Source organism: Geotrypetes seraphini, chromosome 17, assembly GCF_902459505.1.
Source record: "Geotrypetes seraphini chromosome 17, aGeoSer1.1, whole genome shotgun sequence".
Classification (NCBI taxonomy): Eukaryota; Metazoa; Chordata; class Amphibia; order Gymnophiona; family Dermophiidae; genus Geotrypetes; species Geotrypetes seraphini.
Genome location: NC_047100.1, coordinates 15740260 through 15753998, shown reverse-complemented (window position 1 = coordinate 15753998; position 13739 = coordinate 15740260).

Genomic DNA, 13739 nt, shown 5'->3' with positions numbered 1-13739 from the left:
CTTTATTGTTCTGAAAGGAAACAGAAATGTTAATAGAAGCAGAAAAGACCTGTTGGCTAAGATGCAATGTTACGATGTGAAATCTGCCACTGGTCTTCATAGATGGAATTAGGTTGAATTAGAATATTTAACGCACACATTTATCCAAGATGAATTACACCTGGGTATTTTCCCTATCCCTAGTGAATTGCCCAAGGCCATAAGGAGCCATAGTGGGAATTGGATTAATCTCCCCTGGTTCTCAGCAGATTGTTCTAACCATTAGGCTACTCCCCTGCTTCTTGCATGATCATCCACTTAAGATAAATATACATATACTGCTCTGTTGAGGTTTACATGGTCTCCTACTACTTTTAGCTGCTTCAGATTCGAATACAAGAACATAAGAATAACCTTACTGGGTCAGACCAATGGTCCATCTAGTCAGGTATTCTGTCTTTGCGGAGGCTAATCAAAGTACCTGGCAAATAGTAGCAGCATTCCATGCTACCGTCCCATGTCTGTCTCAACAGCAGACTATGGACTTTTCCTCCAGAAACTTGTCCAAACCTTTTTTTTAAAACCAGCTACATTAACTGCTCTTACCACATTCTCTGGCAACGCGTTCCAGAGCTTAACTATTCTCTGAGTGGAAAAAATATTTCCTCCTATTGGTTTTAAAAGTATTACTCTGTAACTTCATCGAGTGTCCCCTAGATTTTGTAAATCTTGATGCAGTAAAAAAAAAAAAAAAAAAATCAATCCATTTTTACCCCTTCTACATAACTTAGCTTTTTGTAGACTTCAATCATATCTCCCCTCAACCATCTCTTTTCCAAGCGGAAGAGCCCTAACCTCTCTGGTCTTTCCTCATATGAGAGGAGTTCCATCCCCTTTATCAGCTCTTCTTTGAACTTTTTCTAGTGCTGCCGTATCTTTTTTGAAATAAGGAGACCAGAACTGAATGCAATACTCAAAGTGAGGCCGCACCATTGACTGATACAGAGGCATTATAATATTCTTAGTCTTGTTAACTATCCCTTTTCTAATAATTCCTAGCATCCTGTTTGCCTTCTTGGCCGCCACCGCACATTGGTCAGAAGGCTTCAACATATTGTCTAAGATGACACCAAGATCCTTTTCTTGAGTGCTGGAGTGCCTGGGAAAAGTTAAACACTTCCACTGTGTGACCATTCTTAAGGGGCAGATCCTGTGGCACTTCTTACAGACTATATGGAATCAGCTCATTCAGGTGATGCAGAACAGTTATGGGTCTTTGTGGGAGGGAGCTGTCTGCTTACAAGTCCCCTGCCTTCTCCCTCTACTGCATAGGTCTCCAACTGCATTCTGCATCTGATCCCAATACGCTCTGGGACTTGGGGGCTCCACAGCTGCCTGGCACACCTTCTTTTCTTTGCCTCCTCCTTCCTGCTTCCACAGCTCCTCTGTCTAACTTCCAGCGGTTTATACCCGTTCTGTCTTGGGGCCACAGGGACTGAACCTTTTGTTGGTTCATAACATGATCTGACTCACCGGAGGCATAACCACTGAGAGACCAGGAAGGCAAGGGTAGGAAACGTAAACCTCGTCTTCTGAAGCATGATTTCTTTTTCTAGCCAATCTCAGTTTTGCAGCTGGATTTCTTTGCAATATGCTGAGGTACAAGGTAGATGTGATACAAAATCCATGTGCAACGAAGAGGAATTGTAATGATTTGTTTTCTCCTAAGGTAAGAAGCATATGCAAATGCCTGCGTCTATATTGCTTAATAAAATCGTTCAGAGACAAAATAATGTTGAGATGAAACACATTGCTTTCTGTACATATTTCAACTGATTGTGAGTGGATAGACCATCACATTTCACATTGTCCTTATAAAGTACATAAAAGCAGCCATATTAATACCATGTGCTGGTTTTAAATTGTGAAAATAATAAAGTTATGCAGATTAAAATAAAATGAACAGCCCAGCAAGGACACTTCTTAATTTGCAGTTTAAATAATAAAATCGATTTTGGTTTTATCTGAACCGATGCAGACGTCTATTTCACTAAATGTAAAGAATAGTGAATTTTCTTTGACTTGTTCCTGAGTGAAAAATATTAATATTTTTAAATTTATGTAAAGATTGAATAGGTAAAACATACTTATTATACTGCTAGACAGGTGCATTTCCAAGGCTGTGGTGCTCTCGGGTAATTTTAGGTCACAAACACAGTAATATTTCTATATGATGGTTGCCAAGTCTACCATTACATTTGGCATGCGTCTATATAATTTTTTCCATAATAGTTACATTACTCATTCGATGGTGAACATCGGCTTTATCTGCACATGATTGATTGCAGCTAGGTGATTATTCCTAAGCTGTTTGATGGCTCGAGATGAAGGTACTCTGCTAGACTGTCTCCAAAGCAATGAATTAGATCCTCTTGTGTGATTGACTGGGAAAGGCGCCGTTTGAACGGTGAGAAACCAGTCCGGCGAAATCCAGGCGACCAATCGCTGCTGCGAAAGGGCGAGCTCTCTTGGTGGCTTTTAAAATAGAGATTGTTCTGCGTTTGATCCTCAGTTTGTTCTACCGCTCCTCTATAAAGGCGTATACAGTGTACAAGAGACTGTGCAAATAAAATACATGAAATTGCTTTTAGAATGTTTTGATTAGGTTCACTGAATGAACGATGTTTAAGGTGATGATTCTGAGGGGCATCAAGTGGAATTTTATGATGCAGTAAGGAGAGTGTTAATGCAAGCTATCCTTCCCTGAACACAGTGAAGGAGTTTGCTGGAACCAATGACCTCTTTTGGCAATATGGAAGGGCTACAGTAGCTCCCCAGGTCCAACTCTTTACCACTGGTTTTGTTAACATTTCAGATAATGACTCATTTAGCCAGACACAGATCAGAAATACAGAAATTACAATACATGTAGAGCAATGTGTATATTTTCTGTTGGTAGTTTAGATTTGCTATGATTCCCTGAAAATTGTCAGTGTTTCTCAACTATCTTTAAGCCAGTAGCATAACTGGTTTTCAGCTGCCTATAAAGAAAAGGTGGAATTAGTTAGAAATAATTTTGATAATTATTACTTCTTAGGGGAGACAAACCACTTCCTCCTTTTAATATTCTTGTCTCCTTCTGGTTTGGCTAAGCTTGGGCCATTACAGGACTTTAATTATGGGGAAAAAAATCCCCCGTGAAATTAAAGTAAAATACTGTCGGCTCCTTTTACTAAGCTGCGATAGCGGCTTTAGCATACGCCTAGCGCATCCTGAATTGCCGCGCGCGCTAGACCTTAATGCCAGCCCTGAGCTGGCGTTAGTTCTAGCCACGTAGCGCGGGTTTAGCGCTCACTAAAAACGCTATCGCAGCTTAGTAAAAGGAGCCCTATATTTTGTCCTAATGCTCTTGAGAGACTCCTATTTCATTATCTGTGTCACAATTAGTCCAGTAAAACAGATACTGATGCCAGAATTTTCATGGGCATTTGATTCCAGTAATTTGTTTCAGCTGTGTTGTATGTCAGACAATAGCACTTGTGTAATTTGTAATGTTAGACAATAGCATTTGTAGCCACGAAGCGCATCTATGATTACCGGTACCTCCAATAAGGCTGTAGATATCTTTGACCACTGTTTTGATTTAGAAGTGTGAACTAAGAGCTCTTAATGCCCATTATTTTACTGCAAGTTTAATTTTATGTAATGGGATCTAGTTAATAATAATGTACCTTACCCACATTAGCATACAGTAACTATCTGTGAAATTGGTAGCTATAGGCAGTCATTTTACATAGGCTATTTTATTTATTTATTTAAAAAACTTCGGTCTAGGCCAGTGGTCTCAAACTAGCGGCCCAGGGGACACATGCGGCCCGCCAGGTACTATTTTGAGGCCCTCGGTATGTTTATCATAATCACAAAAGTAAACTAAAACAGTTTCTTGATCATATGTCTCTTTAGTTATAAATTACAATATTATTATTAACGCTTAGCCAAAAGTAAAGATTTATAAACTATAAAGAGTTTTACCTCATGCAAAATTGTCATTTCTTTAATAAGGCATTAACTTTTTTCTGAGGCCCTCCAAGTACCTACAAATCCAAAATGTGGCCCTGCAAAGGGTTGGAGTTGGAGACCACTGGTCTAGGCCTATTCGGGGTGGGACTAGGATGCACCTACAAGACTTGAGTATGATGGTATGTGATAATCTTAAGGTGGCCCAACAGGTTGAAAAGGCGATGGCGAATGCTAGAAGAATGCTTGGGTGCACAGGGAGAGGAATAGTCAATAGGAAAAAGGAGATACTGATGCCTCTGTATAAGACTTTGGTGAGACCTCATTTAGAATATTGTGTACAATACTGGAGACCACACCTTTTAAAAGATATAAACAAGATGCAGTCAAAGGAAGGCTACAGGATTGGTTGGTGGTCTACATCACAAGGTGTACAGAGACACACTTAAAGATCTCAATGTGTATACTTTGGAGGAAAGGCAGGAGAGGGGAGATATCTACGTGGCATAAATATGCATGAGGCGAGTCTCTTTTCAATTGAAAGGAAACTCCAGGATGAGAGGGCATGGGATGAAGTGAAGAGGTGATAGGCTTATGAGTAATCTAAAGAAATAAGTTTTTTACAGAAAGGGTGGTAGATGCAGGGAACAGTCTCCCAGCAGGGATGGTGGAGACAAAGACTGTGCCTGAATTCAAGAAAGCGTGGGACAGGCACATGGGATCTCTTAGGGAGATAAGAAGATTGTGGATGCTGCAGATGCGCAGACTGGATGGGCCTATTGGCCTTCATCTACCATCATGGTTGTATGTTTATTCCCCATTTTTGAAGGGGAATACATGTCGATATCCTAACAGATTGATGTCTGGCAAACTGCTCTGACTGAGCAGGAGTGCAGTGGAGGAATTAGGAGTGGCTGCCATCTTAATCCCCAGTAGTTTTTGCCCCCTCCCTCCCCAAAAACAAACAAATAGGAAAGGGGTAAACCAGTCACCCTGACAGTGCTGGGAAAATACTCATTTATTTTTCTAGACTGGAAAAGATAACTGTGTATACAGAACACATAGAAGTAGGGGTGGACCAAAAGATTTCCTGTACACGAGTATAGAATATGAAGCACTCTTTTATTAGCAAAGCACCAACAAATAAAAAGACCCAACATAGGGCCATGTTTCGGCGGATAACCGCCTGATTCAGGGGTACCAGTACTCTGTTGCATATATTATTACTTCAAAAGATAACAAAGAACAGAGTCTGCATCCAATGGTACCCACAGTGTGCTATAGAGAAAGGCAAGAAAATCAAACTACATAAGAATAGCCTTACTGGGTCAGACCAGTCTTGCAGATTGAACTGTAAGACTGCAGCAGGAACTCACGGCAGCCATTTTTGATTGCAGCTCTGCAAGGGGCAGGAGCATAGGAAGATCGCTCCTGCCCCTCTTCACTGTTAGCCCACCAGGCTTTAAAGTAAGGTGTGGGGCTTTAAAGTCCAGGAGGCGGGGTAGTTCAGAGTTGGAACTAAAGCTATTCATGAATTTTTGTTATTCACGAGGGGCTTTGCCCCTAATCCCAGTGAATATGGAGGGAGGAGTATAGTCATTTTATTTTTCTAAAATGGATGTTTATGCTACATATACCTGGCACTTATAATTTTCTCCTGTATTTTAGCACCGGCTCTAAACTGGCAGATTCTGTTCTGAAATAGTAATAGTAATAATAATAATAACTTTATTTTTGTATACCGCCATACCCAGTGAGTTCTAGGCGGTTCACATTAATTTAAACAGAGTTACATACAGTTAAGTATTAATTGAACAGAGTTACATATAGTTAAGTGTTAATTGAACAGAGTTGCAGGCAACGAAGTGGATGAAGTTGGGGGGCAGGATAGAGTGGATAAGGGGGGGGGGTGGAGGGGTGTAATAAAGGGGGAGGGAGGAGGTTTAGGTTCTTTGAGGAGGGGGCAATTAAGTGTCCTGGCCTTGGAAGAGGTGTGTTTTCAGTAATTTTCTAAAACTGAGGTAGGTGGGAGCCTCAAGGATTAATTGGGCTATCATGAGTTTAGTTTGGCGGCCTGGAAGGCGAAGGTTTTGTCGAGGAATTTATTGGAGTGACAGAGTTTTAGGTGGGGAGAAGGCGAATAGCTGGATTCTGCGGGAGTTTTTGTTTCTGTGATTCAGGAAGAAGTGTGGGTTGATGTAGTTTGGGGCTAGACCAAATACTGTTTTGTAACAGAAACAGGCGAATTTAAATAGGACTCTGGATTCCAATGGCAGCCAATGAAGTTTGTGGTAAAAAGGGGTGACATGGTCCCATTTTTTCAGGCCAAATATAAGGCGGACAGCGGTGTTCTGGATCATTCTGAGTCTTCTGATAGTTTTCTTCGTGGAGCTCAGGTAAATGATATTGCAGTAGTCCAGTAGTAGTGAAAGAAGTAGTAGTGAAAGAAGAGTAGTAGTCCAGTAGTAGTGAAAGAAGCAGTAGTGAAAGAAGAGTAGTAGTCCAGTAGTAGTGAAAGAAGTAGTAGTGAAAGAAGAGTAGTCCAGTAGTAGTGAAAGAAGAGTAGTAGTCCAGTAGTAGTGAAAGAAGCAGTAGTGAAAGAAGAGTAGTAGTCCAGTAGTAGTGAAAGAAGCAGTAGTGAAAGAAGAGTAGTAGTCCAGTAGTTGTGAAAGAAGTAGTAGTGAAAGAAGAGTAGTAGTCCAGTAGTTGTGAAAGAAGAGATGTCCTAATCTGGACATTTCAATTCTAACTTCTAGAATATGTCTTTTCTAAAATGGGGCTGCACATCTTTTATGAAATTATTATATATTTTATAAGTTTGGTGACTTTTGGTTAGAAAATATTGTGTGGATGTAGGTGGTGGCTCTCCATTATATATTTAATTTAGCTAATGTTTGAAGTGTGTCTCGCATAGGCAGCAGAACGCTTTTTTGTTTGGGGGGGCCCTACAACCTCTGCCCCAGACCCGGTCCAAGCTTTGCCCCAGACCCCGCACCCATAGTAGTACTAATTGTAATACCATTTTTTCATATATACACACACAATATAATCTTATTAGCAATACATAATGGTTAACCACAAAATTAAACTACACAAAGCACACTGTATGTTTCTCAACATTCATTCCCAACCCTTTCCCAGTACGTGCAGTATCTGTCTTTCCCAAACCCCTCAGCATCTGTCCTCCCTGCCTTCCCAACTCCCTACCACCTGCACCCAGCCTCTCCCTGCCTGGCTCTGCACCTAGACCCCTTCCTTCCCCGTCAGACTCTGCACCCAGCCAGCCCTCTCTGCCTGTCGGGTTCTGCACCCAATCCCCTTCCCTCCCTCCCCTGTCAGGCTCTGCACCCAGCTCCTTTCCCTCGTTTGCTCGCTATGTACTCTGTCCCGTCCTCCTTCCTCCTCTGGCCTGGTGGTCGAGAGGTGCAGCGAGCTTTCCGGCTCCTGTCCCGCTGCTAACCCGGCTGGTTTCTTCTTTTTTTTTCCCGCTTTAAGCATTCTTTATTTATTCAACTTTTCAAATTATTTACAAGCAAATCAATACTTGAATACAGATATATAGTAAAAAAAACAAAACAAAACAAAACAACCCAACAACAAAAAAACTAAAACAACAACACATAAAATTGTATTACCAAGCACTACTTAAATCAGTAGTGGTTGGAAAGAAAATAATTATTAATTCTTTAGTCCACTACATTAAGTAAAGATCCAAGTTTTAGAATTACTTATCAAGGAAATTTTTCATTCATCTTAAGAACAGTTCAGCAGACCATTGATCGAAAACCCCAATAGCCTGGTGGGGCTATGGGACCTATCAGCACTCCCCCCCCCCTTCTTTGGCCACAATAAATTGCGCGAGAATTCGCGGGCGCCAGTCCAAGAAGCGGCTAAGCGCCGAGCAAGAGCGTCAAAGCGCGCTCCCGCGCATTGCCGCTCAGCGGCACCAGCGGGGTCATCAGCGGGACAGGAGCCGGAAAGCTCGCTCCTGCCCGCTGCACCTCTCGACCACCAGGGATGATGAACGTGACAATTTTTGACGAGGCCACGGCCCCTGGGCTTCCCCCCCCCCCCCCGTTCCGACGCCTATGAGAATTTCCCCTCGGCTAATTTTGAGGTGTCCCAATCGAAGGTAAGCAGAACGTGTTAGTAGTGTGGCAATTTTTTTTTCCTAGGAAATTTGTTTATGTTTGTTCCTAGAGTATTACAATGTTGTGCCTCAAAAAGATAATAATTACACATTTTGGCTTTAGAGAGAGATAATGTGCAGTTGCTTTTCGGAAAGTCCTATTTTAAGGCGCAACCTAGCAATAGTGGGTAACAAAAAAGTTATTTTAGCATACATGTGGCAATGCACACGCACGAACAGGCTGTTGTAAATTATGTCTATTGGCGTAAACACCTGCGTCTACTGTAGACTTCGCAAGGGCGTGCTCAGGGAGGATTTGCGGGCTGAAGTGCACCATATCTGTGTTCAATGTAGGCACCAATGCTGCTAAATTTGCAATAATATTTTATACAATAAAATAGGGCCAAAGTAGTTTAAGGCAGATTGAGAAATCGGGCTTGTTTTTCTGTTCGGCGGGTCTGGTCTCCCAATTTTAGTATCCCCCCAGCACTCTGTAGCCATCGGTCAACTGAGAATTCTGCCCTCGAGCCCATGTGAAAATCACCACATGGTCTGCTTCGCGCGGACTTGGATGACGTTCAGCTGCTGTTTTAGATTGGAACGACTCGGCCAACGGCCGCGAGAGCCCGGGAAAAAGCGTGTCGCTTCCACTGTGCAGCGCGTGACCACTGCCCGGGCAGGGAGCCTGCGCGCGCCGCTGTAATCTCTCACTGGAATGCGTTGTGGACGTGCTACTCCCGCGCACGCGCACTCTTTTCCTTCCTTCAGCTCCTTGCTCTCTCTCGGGCTGGCGCTGAGATCTGCTCGCTCCTGCCCTCTTCGGTCGGCCGCACTTCCAGTGGGAGCCGGCTCGGGAATGCTGGGAGTGTTGAGTCAGGACTGGCAGCTTAGGGTTGCAACTGAGGGACCGGCAATGCAAGGGTAGGTAGTATAAACCTCTTCTTCTGAAACATGATTTTTTTTTTTTTCAATCACCCTGAAGATCCTTTCATTATTTTAGTTTTGCATCTGGATTGGTACAAGGTAGATGTAATATAGCCATATGCAACGATAGAGAGCTATAATGATTTGATTTATTCTAAGGTGAAAAGCTTATGAAGGAATGAGCATATTTATGCCTGAAAATATCTGAATATATATATATATATATTGTTAAATAAAATTGTTATAGAGCCAAAAATGGTTCTGAAGCTAGCCATTTAAATTTAATATCGTTTCTATAGATATTGCAATTGATTGTGAACAAGTGGATAGCCTGTCAAATTATTTTTTATGGTCATTGTTATAAAGTATATTAAAACAGCCATGTAAATGCCTCTTTTGTCCAAAGAGCTTTAAGGTAGTAAAATAATAAAGTTATTCATATTTAAATAAATGGCCAGCTTGCATGGACAATTCATAATTTGCAGTCTACATATTAAAGAAATCAGTTCATAGCATCAGAAGCAATGCACATTTAAGGAATGATGCTTTTTATTCAAGTGATCAGTGTGGAAGATTATAAATTTTAAATTTATGTAAAGATTGAATGAGTATATACTCACTGTTTTGCTAGACAGATGGTATTTCAAGGCTGTGTTCTCAGATAATTTTAGGTCACAGACATTGCAATGTTTGTAAATGATGGTTGCAAGTCTGCCACATATTTATGGGACAATTGTATAACCTGTGTGCTCACATTTACACACATGCAAATGTTTAGAATACTAGAATTGTCATGTGTATGTGCACACTTACATACTAAATGCTTAACTTTCATAGTGTGTATTTACATAGGTGTGTACACGGTGGCAGGGCTGCATCTTATATAGCTTACTGAATACTGTAGGTTACACACATCCATGCGGCACTTAGGCTCATACTACTACTGCTCATTTCTATAGTGCTACCAGACATACACAGCACTGTACACCAAAACATGGAAGAGAAAGCCCCTGCTTGAAAGACTTGCTCTTACACTGGCTTTATGGCTGGTGTAAATGCAAACAACTAAAGGTTAAAGGTGTGATAATATTTGATTATCTTAGTGTTCTAGAATGGAAAGTATCTGTTACATAATAGGCTCCTACCACCTCCCTTTGATGCAATTTCCGGCAGGACATGGCAGAGGGAAAACACAGGATTGGCCAAAAGCAGCGTGCTGTGCATGCTATTGCTACTGGCAAGCATGGTAATGTCACAGAGGAAGGAAGAGGGAGGGAGAGAAGAGGGAGCAATGCTGGACTAGGGGTCAGCGCCTCTCCACCCCCCCCCCCCCATCATGTACCTCTTTAAATGTTCATCAGAGTGAGCAGCATCTTCCATTTCCTGCTCACGCTGGCCTTGGCTCCCTTCTGATGTCACTTCCTGATCACGGGACGTGATGTCAGAAGGTAGCTGAGGCCGGTGCAAGCAGAGGTATGCGGGGGAGGGGGGGAGGAGGTGCGCAAGTGACAGGGAAGAGTGGGGTGGGGTGGAAGGTGCAGCAATGGGGGGTGACGCTGTCCCAGGTGCCAACCTCCCTTGCTACACCTCTGGGACCAAGAGAGGAGAAGGAGAAAGCTTTGGACCAGGTGAAGCACTGGCGGTGAGCTCATAGGTTGGAGATTTGGCACCCTGTATCTCCAGCACCCTGGGCCAGAGCTTGGTCTTATGATTGAGCCAGCCCTGGCGGTAGGAACCTATTCTATAACTTCTGGGTGCTCAGATTCCACTATAGAATACTAGTGGTAACCTGGTATTGATGTGCCTAACAAGTACACACTTGCATTTACTCTAGCCGTAGACCATTCTGTAAATGCAGGAGAGGCGCATGTAATTTACAGTAGGGAAGGACCCTGCCCAGGTTGGCTCTTACAGACCTTTCTCATTATTGAATCAAGATGTTAAGTTACTGGCCTGTATTTTGGCAGCTCGGTTAGATGTGTTCTTACTGCAGCTTATTGGGAAGGATCAGGTGGGGTTTGTTCCCCAGCGCTATGCCTCTATGAACCTAATTAAGGTGCTGTCAGCAATGCATGACCACAGAGGTAAGGGCGGCACTGCTGCGATCGTTGGTCTTGATGTGGAAAAGGCCTTTGATAGCATCTCTTGGCAGTACTTGTTCTGGGTGTTACAGAAATATGGTATGGATGGGAACTTTGTGAATTGGATTAGGGGTTTATACACCAAGCTGCAGGCCCGACTTCTTATTAATGGAGGCCTTTCGACTTCTTTTGAGCTATGTCAGGGGACTCACCAGGGGTGCCCCCTTTCCCCATTGTTGTTTGTGTTGGCCCTGGAGCCTTTAGCTATTAAGATCTGGGCCAGCACTGAATTGCGAGGGATCCGAGTGGGGAACACAGAGTGCCGTCTCACTCTGTTTGCTGATGACATCTTGCTCTTTCTAGACCAGGCCCCTATTCATTTACCGGCGGCTCTCCGCCTGGTGGCAGATTTTGATGTCATCTCGGGCCTCAAAGTGAATTGCGAAAAGTCAGAATTGTTGCCTCTCACAGGACTCAGTTGGGAGCCTTGGAATGCCCATATCTCCCGTGCACAAACCGATGTGATATCATGGAATTTATTTACACCCTGACACTCGGGTTCTCTACAAACATAACATTCTGGATGCCATCGAGAAAATTAGAGTTCTTTATATATTATATGTGGAAAGACCTCCTATTGTCTCTGCTTGGGCGAGCTGCTTTAATTAAGATGATACTTTTACCAAAACTTCTATATACTTTACAGACAGTGCCCTTCTGGATTCTACAGCGTGATATCGGCAAAATTCGCTCCATATTTACCGTGCTTTTTTATGGTGACATCGGTCTGTGCACATCAGCTATGCTAAACTGACCCTCCCTAAATGTCAGGGAGGTCTTGGCCTTCCCGATGTTAGAGCATATAACGTGGCAGCTCTTCTGCGTTTCATCCTTGAAGAGGTTTTGGGATCCGCTCGGTTTTCCCATCTGGGATGGCTAGCGGGTTGGTGTGCCTCCTTCACATTCTTGAACCTATTGCACTCCCCCGTGGGACTGAGGGGAGCTTGTCCTCTAAGCTGCGGTTTCTGAGGCCCTTCTGTTCGGCTTGGCAGTGGTGGCATAGCGCTCAAGCGAAATCACCTTTTGCATCTCCGTTCATGCAGCTGGCAGGTAATCCTAATTTCCCACCGGGATTTGGGCTTTTTAATCCTTCAATCAGGGACCTTCCATTGCCTACAAAAGAACCAGAAATTTGGACAACTTGCTGAATTATAAACATTCTCTAACATTGCCTGAGGAGGGCTCTCAGAGGGGCCACCGACCATGTGGCTCCTGTATAGTTTGTGAAACTTCTCTAACATACAATTTGGATGAATCCTCGAACCAACAAGACTTACACTCTCAGGCAGTCCACAACCACAGCTCCCATGATTCCTCACTGTCTCCTTTTGGAACACACATTCAATCAGTTGAGATGGTTTATCATCGAAACACTACCCAGCAATTTTTCAGGTAATAAAAAACGTTTCGTCCAATATCGGGAACAATATTGGATTTTTGAAATGAACTCTATACATCCAATGTGTCTCAACGAGGTCATCGAATGGAACACTATTTGAATTTGTAGTTTCAATCGGTGACATTTTTCCGGTTCTGGGGACCTCTGTACAAGTGGAGCATTTTGGGTTGGGTTAATTTTTTCATTGTTGGTTCAGCTCTGTGGGCACAGTTTATACAACATTCTAGTTATAGAACTTGTTTTCTAGTTATTATTTTTTTGTTCTATATCAACTCGGGTTTTGTAAACTTTGCATATACAAGGCAGCATATACGTGAACAGAGCATAGGCGGGGCTAAAGCTTATGCACACAACTTACAGAATACTGTAAGTTATGCACACACAACTGCTGCATTTAGACACACTCATTTATGCCTTTCATAGACTTGGCATAAGTAGTGACGTTCATGCCTTGGGTGCGCACTGAAGGAGCAGGTCCTGTTCCTTAAGTGTCTTCAAGGAGCACCAACTTTTTTTTATCCTGTCAATCTCATTTAAGGCTAGTTTTAGTTTTATTTATCAGGGGGTTGTTTTTCTAAGGCGTGCAAACCGATTTAGTGTGTGCTAAATTCCAAGGTGCCCATTATATTCTATGGGTACCTTAGGATTTAGCGCTTGCTAATTTTTAGCACACGCTAAATTGATTAAACTAAACTAAACCTAAACTAAACCTTAGGTTTGTATACCGCACCATTTCCACAAGCGTAGAGCTCGGCACGGTTTACAGGGTTAGGTTGGAAAGGAGCTACAATGAAGGGTTATAGGAAAGGAGCTAGGAAGATAAAGAAGGTCAGGGTACCAAAGAGCGGGAGGTGTTAGATTTTTGAAAAGAGCCAAGTTTTCAGGTGTTTGCGGAAAGATTGGAGGGAGCTTGAAATTCTGAGCGGGGATGTGAGGTTGTTCCAGAGTTCTGTGAAACATAGAAACATAGAAACATAGAAATCGACGGCAGATAAGGGCCAAGGCCCATCCAGTCTGCCCACCCTAATGACCCTCCCCTGCCTTTACTTTGCGAATAGAACCCACGTGTCGATCCCATTTGGTCTTAAAATCAGGCACGCTGTTGGCCTCAATCACCTGAAGTGGAAGACCATTCCAGCGATCCACCACC